Genomic DNA, 8,843 nt, shown 5'->3' on the forward strand with positions numbered 1-8,843 from the left:
TGACATTGTAAATAATTACACTCTATATGTATTAAATGAATTTATTATTTTTAATTGTAACAGTTGTTGGTAGCAGTGACCTGTGCAATATATGCACATGGACTTTTGGTCTAAGCCTGCCAATATCTGTCTATGATAGTGTATATATATGCTGAAATAAATGTATTTGTACATGTACTTGTATGTGTGTGTAAGTGTGTATGAGGTGTGTGAGATGTTTCCTTCATGAGTTACTTCCCCTTAGCCTTGTGTTAATATGAATTATTTTGTGTTAATTTTTTCATTTGCAACATGTCTAAAATATTATGTCTCCTTGTTTATTCAACTTTGGCCATTTGACGGAGAGAATTTATATTGGCTTTGCCTGTTATTCAATCCAATTGATTACGACATCTTGTCAATAAAATTTGATGAAATGAAAAATGTCATACCTTACACGTGTCACACAGACCATACACCATAAATGCATGAATATGTCATACCTTACACGTGTCACACAGACCATACACCATAAATACATGTAAATGCCATACCTGACACGTACGTGGCACACAGCCTATACACCATACATACATGTATATGTCATACCTAGCACGTGTGACACAGCCCATATGTCGACATACATGTAGCATTCAACATTTCTGCTTAGTGTATGAATATGTCGTAAAACGTACTGCTTGAGAAGATAACCAATCCTTTTCCAAGGAAATATCACGCGTGAAACAAATAACTAACTTGGTCTGCTCACCAATGTTTTTCTAGTTTCGGGTTAGTATGTCATCAGTATAACTATATATTGCAGGTAGGAAAAAAGAGCGACAGTTAGCGGACGGTACCTTTAATGTTATACATTTCCCATGAAAGATGCTTCAGTCACCCTAAACTTCATTTACCTGAAAGGTTATATGTAAATACTAAACTTGAAGATCCGAACCTGTGTACGTGTATGTAACTTCAATATATTGAATTGATACGTAAACTATTAAAATTGGTGCATTACGAGGTTAACGTCGTAGATAATAAGGTATTAAGGCTTATTATTACAACTTTGTAAGAAATAGTTCACAGGATTTGTAACATATCAATATCTTTAGCGAACCAAATGAATGTTACGAAATAACATTTTAATTAAAGTTCATTCAATTACCAAGGTCATGTAGAGCTTAAAGGGACAATTTAGAGAAGCCATTTTTTTATAACCTTGTCACAAAACTCTTCATGATTCTATAGTTTGATACTCCTTATGAACAGTTCAAGTCGAAAAATTGACAAGAGACAATGTTTTCTTGGCGTTTTAAATCAGTAATGGAGAAATCATTTACTGTACAGCCGTACGTGATTGCTAACAAAAAGGTCTTTCCAGCCGAGGAGAGGGTAACGTCTCGCTTTTTTCGCCTAGCCTCTCTGAATTCATTATATGCATCTATTTTGAATCAAAATCATCTTCCAACAGCATCTATAACATCGTTATAAATGAGTGATCTATTTTACGTTTAAACCTATTGATATCGTACTTTCTGCGGTTTGAAATTCTCCCTGCGGCACCCTTATTGCGTGCATGTATTTAAATCCAAACGTGAAAAGAAATATCTGATTAGAGGTATATATTATGATATTTATAAATTTCAAGAATGACTGACACTGTGTTGTCGGTCGACAGCGTATACGTAGTACTGGACATGTTTACCTTTCACTGAAAGGCCCGGATATTGCCACCTTTTCGGTCGTAGCTTTTATCACCGGCTTTCCAAATAGATGAAACTGACCACACTGGACGTTTGCTTTATCAACTACGTAAACTTTCGTTAGGAGATATATATTTTCAGTATCGACTTGATTTTCAGGTAAAAACTTACTTAACTAAATTTTCCCTTAAAGTTTTCGTTGATTACCTATTGGGAGGTAAACCGGTCTAAAATCATGTATTGTGAAACTTATTTTTCAAGCAGATATTTGTATTAAAATGCATATCGTGTCGATTGTATGGTGCTGTGACAGTACGGGGTACATGGTACAGGGTACGGGGTACAGGGTACAGGGTACAGGGTAGACTGAAACAATTCATTAAATCGTTCAGCTTCGCAAGACTTTGTTGTGTATTGTAGCAAAATAATGTGTTTGCTTGCATAAGGAAATACACTTTTATTTCGGGTATTATCAATCAAAGTTTAAATAAATTCGATTTGTGAGTTCACCGATTCTTTGTTTAAACACAAGAAACGATGATATCCACTGTGCATTGATACAAAAACGTACAACAGCTAAAAAATAATAATAAAAACTGTATTTACTATTTACATCGTAAAGCTACATGTATTGTGAAACTAACTTTAAAGTCAGATATGTGTATCAAGATACATATCGTATCGAATGCATTGTGCTGTGATACAGTTAACGGGGTACAGGGTACAGGGTACAGGGTACGGGGTACAGGGAAGCCTTTTTAGCTTTTTGGAAAGCTTATACTTGTCTGTATTAATATCGTATTTGCAGGTTTATCGTTATGACTGAGAAACACGTACATGATACATTTGTTTTTTTTCTTCAAGTACCTAGTCTAGGACTTCAACCAAGGAAATATTATCGAATTTCCAGTGCCGCACGCATACATTAAACACATGAAAGCACATAAGTATTGGCTGTTATCAGGACATAAACTCAATAAAAGCAATACATGAAACATATCCTTATGAAATCGTATTATCACGTTAAATCACATGAAAGGGTACCGGAAACAAAATAATTCCTTTTGCAGGTACACTTAGTGTATTAATTTATTGCGTCATAAACGGCCCATCAACACAGCAGTCAGGGCAATAAAATGTAGATCAAAGTTTAACAGCAAAAGGAAAAGTTATAAAACAAACTAAAAGATAAAGAGACAAATGTCAACGTGAAATGCAAGTTATATCTTTTTAAACAGACCAACAGTTTTCAGGTAGATAAGAATTATTGTGATATTTACCGTTTCGAAGAGAGATATGAGATTTGTTTTATATTACTATAAGCATTTTCTGGTGTTGGTTGAAGGTCAGTGCAATCTAATAACAAGTGTTTTACTGTAAATGGTTCATGGCGTGCTACACATTGAGGTTGTTCCTCGCGTTTTAATAAATGAAAATGAGTAATGTATGAATGGCCCATCCGGTGACGGGCAAGGACCACCTCGTCTCGGCGGTTTTATGTATGGATATCATTCACCGATTATTAGATTTTACGGAGTTTAATTTGTTGTCTACGCATTGATTCCGGTTATTTTGTTACTTTGATTTTACAAAATTTGTTATTTACGGGTTCAAATCTGTAAAAGGAAGTTTAAAATCAACAGGTGGAAGTAATAAAGCCGCTTCGGGGGCGCGATCTGCCTTTTCATAACCTGGTTCTCCAGTCAGAATAGATGACTGACTTCGGTACATAATTGGCTTTGAGGTGTTCAATGGCGAGGTAGATAGCAAATGCCTCTGCAGAAAAAAAATGGATTGAAGACGAGAGGGTACCTTTAGTGTAAGAAATCTGTTCAAAGATTAACGCAACACACACATACAGGTGATTTCACCTATAAAATTAATAGATACAGTAAACCAAATAAAATATGGCAAATATGCGAAGTTCGGCGTAATATGTGCCCACACGTGCAAAAGGAATTCTCCAAGCCATCGTGCCAATATCATAGATACATCAGTTGGATATTTATTTGGTTTCGTGTCCTTTTAACAGCTAATGTCATTTAAGGACGAGCCTCCGTGTGTATTGCGTACGCGCGCATGTGAGTATGTTTGCCGGAGGCAGGATATGTTGGTGTATGTGCCTCCTTTTGATCTGATGCCGTCTTTATAGTGCTATCTCACTAAAATATCATGTCGAAGGCACCCAGCATTTTCCAAGTCACTCCGGTCAAATGAACATCGGATTCATGTATGACCGTACAATTTGGTTCAATTAATAATCTCGCTCTGCAGTTAGTTTTCTTAAAATATCCGCTTCAAAATTTAAGAAAGCAAGGGTTTTCGTCAATAACACAATTCAAATATCTGTGATCTGAAATTATTATACCATGATGAAATTAAAACAAAAACGGTGAAAGACCATTTTTGTATTGTATTTTTAAAATGTTCTTGGTACCTGAGCTATAACCACCACCTGAATTCAACCAATGCATAACAAGGGAGTTTCCATATGTGATTTCTGTTTCTGAGAGATTAAAGAAATCAAAATTGATCTGTTGCCCTAAGCGCAACACTTTGGATCATTATCTTTTTTTTCCATCATAGTCTTTATTTTTGCCGGTGTCTTTCGGAGCACAAGTCTTTGTATGTCCTGCAAACAAAGCAAAAATAAAAATATAAAATCTTATTTAACTGACTGTATGATATCGTACAACAAAGTTCATATCGTACGCTACACATTAAAAGCGAAAACAACCTGTTCTCTATTGTTTCGACTTTGTTCTGCAATCTCTATATGCCAATGTGTACCTATATGATTTTAATGTGTTGATGGAAAATTGGACATGTCATTGTAACTAGTTATACGCTACACGTTTTATTCATTTCATAGTGGAACTATTATCATAATATAACGCCATGGTTTTTTTATATGAAATGCTTTCATTACTTGAATTACACGTTTGTTAAACGTTCACCCCATGCAGCATTTGCTTTTATGCTCTTTACTCGGGGACACAAAAGCGACCTTGAATATTTAGGATCTTTTCATTTCTCTCTTCTTCTAAATACTTTTTTCCTAGCGGCGTACTTGGCAACACCTCACCTTTGGCATTAATCGCCCAGGTGAGGAAGGCAATGGGTTCTGTCTCCAGGCCGGGACATACCAATTCCTTTAAAATGGTATTTGCTCTTCCCTGTAAAACCTTCAGCAGTTATGTTAATGACAACAACTGGTTAACTCGTTGTCAGTATAATGTGACCGGGCGGAATGCTGCGTGAGCGCCTTCGGCATGGTATTTCAGTGAGCTGGCACTATAAAGTCGGCATCAGATCCACGCTATCACAGGGAGGCAAATACACCAGCATAACCTGTCTCCGGCACACAAACACACATACACACATGCACGCATACACAAAACACATGGAGGCACGTCTTTGAATGACAATGGCTGTTAATAAGACGTTAGACAAAACAAAACAAAACAACCTCTTAAGTGTATTTTAAAACATGATAAAACATGTTAAAATAAATGTCTGACTTGCTGATATGCTCTGTTTGTATGGCAGCGCCGCAGTGAATAGACATAAAAAAACCACGGAATTTTACAAACCTTTCGCACAGTACTACTTCCGGTCAAATGCGAAAGTCCTGTAAAATAATGTAGGGGACAAACTGACCTCTCCTTTTGTCCCAAAACAATCTACAAAATCAGTTGCTGCCATTACGCTAAATGCTGAAGGTTAAGCAGGGAATAAAAAGTGTCATTTTTAAGAATTATAACAGTATTATGAAGTAGGTAATGCAAATGCGATCTCCAATGATTTTTATGAATTGAGTAAGGTACTATCAAGGTAATTATTTTGTTGTTTCAAGCAATAATATATGGTAATATCGATGTAATCTCTCGGTTTTCACAAATGATATAGATTTATTAAACTTTTCACTATAAAATTAAGGATTAATAATTATTAAGGAAGGTAACATTAGGGAAACATACTTTGATTTACACGACTTAAACGACATGATCAGTTCAGTCCCTAGTATGTACGTATTCATATAGTCGAACATGAGTTGTCTCGCTTCCATTTCTGATTCCGGAATGTGGTACATGTAGGCTGTGTCCAATTTAGAATGTATCATTGCTTTCTACTCATCACATGATATTACGAACAATCCGTGCACCAACATCATAATAGGCGAACGTTTGTTACATAATAGAGTTGGTAAAAACTCGGGATCTCTCTGTGTAAGTTTCTCTTGTTAACTGACTCCTAATGCAACCGTCTTTATAATTGACCATAACTGTTGCGAGGACTTTAAACTTTGAACAAAATATTGGAAAATCAACACAAATTATGACAGCAGCCTAACAAGATGTGCCTATGAAGACAACGCCGAACAGAACAGATAGATGCCCCAAGTGTTACAATGGGGACTTCTTCAATATCCCTCCTCATACGATCATGGTCATGGAAACCAGCAGGCCCCTTCGTTCCCCGAACCAGTAGGGGAGGAAAGGTTCGGGGAAAGAAGAGGCCTGCAACCTCCCACTGCAGGTCGTAAAATGTGCCTTTTGTGCCCCCTCCCCCTACAAATGTGAGGGATTTATTTTGTCTTCCGTTAACAGGACCAACAAAAATACATAAATACTCTGCTTCGCCAGTTTGGGATCTTTATATTTTCTCTCTGCTTCCTATCAATCTTTTCGCTTCCTAGCACCTTCTTTGGCAATGCCTCCTTTTTGGGCTCGGTTTTGCCCAAGTGAGGAAGGTAAGAGTTTCTGTTCCCCGGCCGAGACATACCAAAGTCCTTAAATATGGTAATTGTTCTTTGCCTATTGGTCAGCATGTCTTCTGCAAATGGGACACTGAAGAAACTTACAATTAATCATGCTGGATCCATTCCAACATTTGGGATCTTTGTATTTTCTCTCTACTTCCTTAAAAACTCTTTGTTTTCTAGTGTCCTGCTTGGCAATACCTCATGTTTGGCCCTAGTGTTGAGCATCCGCCCAAGTGGGGTAGACAATGGGTTCTGTCCCTAAGCAGTAACATACCAAAGTCTTTAAAAAATGGTAGTTATCATTCCCTGCTTAACGTTCAGCATTAAGCGTTATCGCAACTAATATTTTACCCGTTGTCAATGAAATGTAACCGGGTGGATTACTGGGCTGGGTGCCTTCGGCGAGGAAGCACTATCACAAGTAAGAAAAAACATCAACAAGCTCTGCCTCCAGCACACATACGCGGTTGCACGCATACATTACAATTACATAGATGGAGCATGTCATTCGATGAGTTTATAGTGCGTTAAAGCTAGCGCTATTAATAACACATGGGCGAATACTAGTCTGAACCTTCTGCTGACTCGCAGTCCAATAGCATGTAAATTGTATACTTTAAGTCCTCCTTAGCGGCCAGTATTTCTAAAAGACGTAGGATATACGGCTTGCCCGAGATAATTTTCTGGTAGCGCGTCATCGAGACAAGGGGTGTGCGGCTCTATATTTACCCTAGTATGTACTCTGGAAGAGATCATCGAGACACTGACTGGAAGTATGGCTCGAGTCCTGACTGCGAATATTCTTGTAGCAAGGCCAGCAGATTTGCCAATACACCAACATATCATGCATCCTGCACACATACCGGGAACTTTTCAGTTCACCATGACAAGGGGTTTCCCGTAAAAAGTAGTTCCGGCTAGTAGGTAAATACAACATTCCGTATTGCAACACAGAACGTTGTATTTCATGGTCTGAAAATCGCTTGTATTACTATTACAAGAATCAACAGGTATTTGATAAATTTGCAACACACGAATCCATGCTGAGTGAGGTGTGTATTCCTGTGAGTTTAGGATATTATCTACTGTTATCGAAGCTTTATTTGCCCCAGTGGTCGTGTGGTAAAAATCTGTAGGGGTATCCATAGTGAGCGAGTAGTGTAAAAGAATCCGTCAGATTTTGTCTGCTGCTTTCGATTCGATTAATGTGTCGCCAACACTTTATGACGTAGACTAACATCCAGTTCTTCGTACAGTATGCTTACTTTCACTTTTGCTATCAAAGTTTTGTTCGCGTCCTGGCGGCTATAAATGATATGTAGCTTGCATTTAATTAGAGTTCACTTAACGAAATAAGCTTTCGTACATACATTGGTCAGGAAACATGGATCGATTATATCTGCACATCGTCCAGATTGGAAGACCCCCACGTTATCATAATTTTAGTTCAAGTTCGTTTCTTGTCGTCTTTTCGGAACAACTCGGTATTGACTGCTTTCTTTTATCCCATTAAAACCGGTTGGACTGGTTCGACCCATTTCAGCCTGCATGTTTATGAAAAAAGGGCAGCTACAATGATCTGATGTTGCTTTCTTCCAAAAATGTGGCAAATATAAAGGCCTGCATTTATATATGCACGTCCTTCACGAGTACCCTTTAAAGTAATTAATATCACCATGGCATAAGCCCCGGCTTTTCATAAGAATTAAGTGTTACATAAAATCACGTGTTGCCAAGCGGTTTACCGAATAACAGTAGCTCGAATTGAAAATTTGAAACTAGAAGTCTAATATCTCTGCCAGCACACAACAGATTTCACAAGAGTTAGAAAAGGAAATGAACCAACAAGCATTTTAGATCTTATAGTAACAAATGAAGAGGAAATGATCCTTGGAATTCACTACAATAGCCCGATCGGCAATAGCGACCACCTTCAAACTTCAGTTTTTACTGCCAGAAACTCCTCTCTGCCAATGAAACACCGCGTTTGAATTACAGCAAGGGTGATTACGTTAGCATGAGAGAGAACGTCCATAAGGAATGGAATGGAATCCTAAAAGGCAATATCGTGGTAGTGAATAAAACGTTTACAGAGATCATTGAGTCCCCCTAGTACAAATAGATACATCCCCAAAAGTAAACCGAAAGAACCACAAACTTCTGGGAAAGATAAATCATCTCTGAATAAAGATATATTGAAAAAATTAATACAAAGCATAGGGAGTGGCAAGCCAACGATACATGAAAACGAAACATGAGAGTAAATACATAGAATATGCCAAAGCACGAACCAGTTTAAATGGGAAATACGGAAAGCTAGGCGAGAAATGGAAAGATATCAAGCTACACCCGAAACGTTTTTAGAAGTATGTAAACACTAAAAGAAAAGTAAA

Source organism: Mizuhopecten yessoensis, unplaced genomic scaffold, assembly GCF_002113885.1.
Source record: "Mizuhopecten yessoensis strain PY_sf001 unplaced genomic scaffold, ASM211388v2 scaffold4571, whole genome shotgun sequence".
Lineage (NCBI taxonomy): Eukaryota > Metazoa > Mollusca > Bivalvia > Pectinida > Pectinidae > Mizuhopecten > Mizuhopecten yessoensis.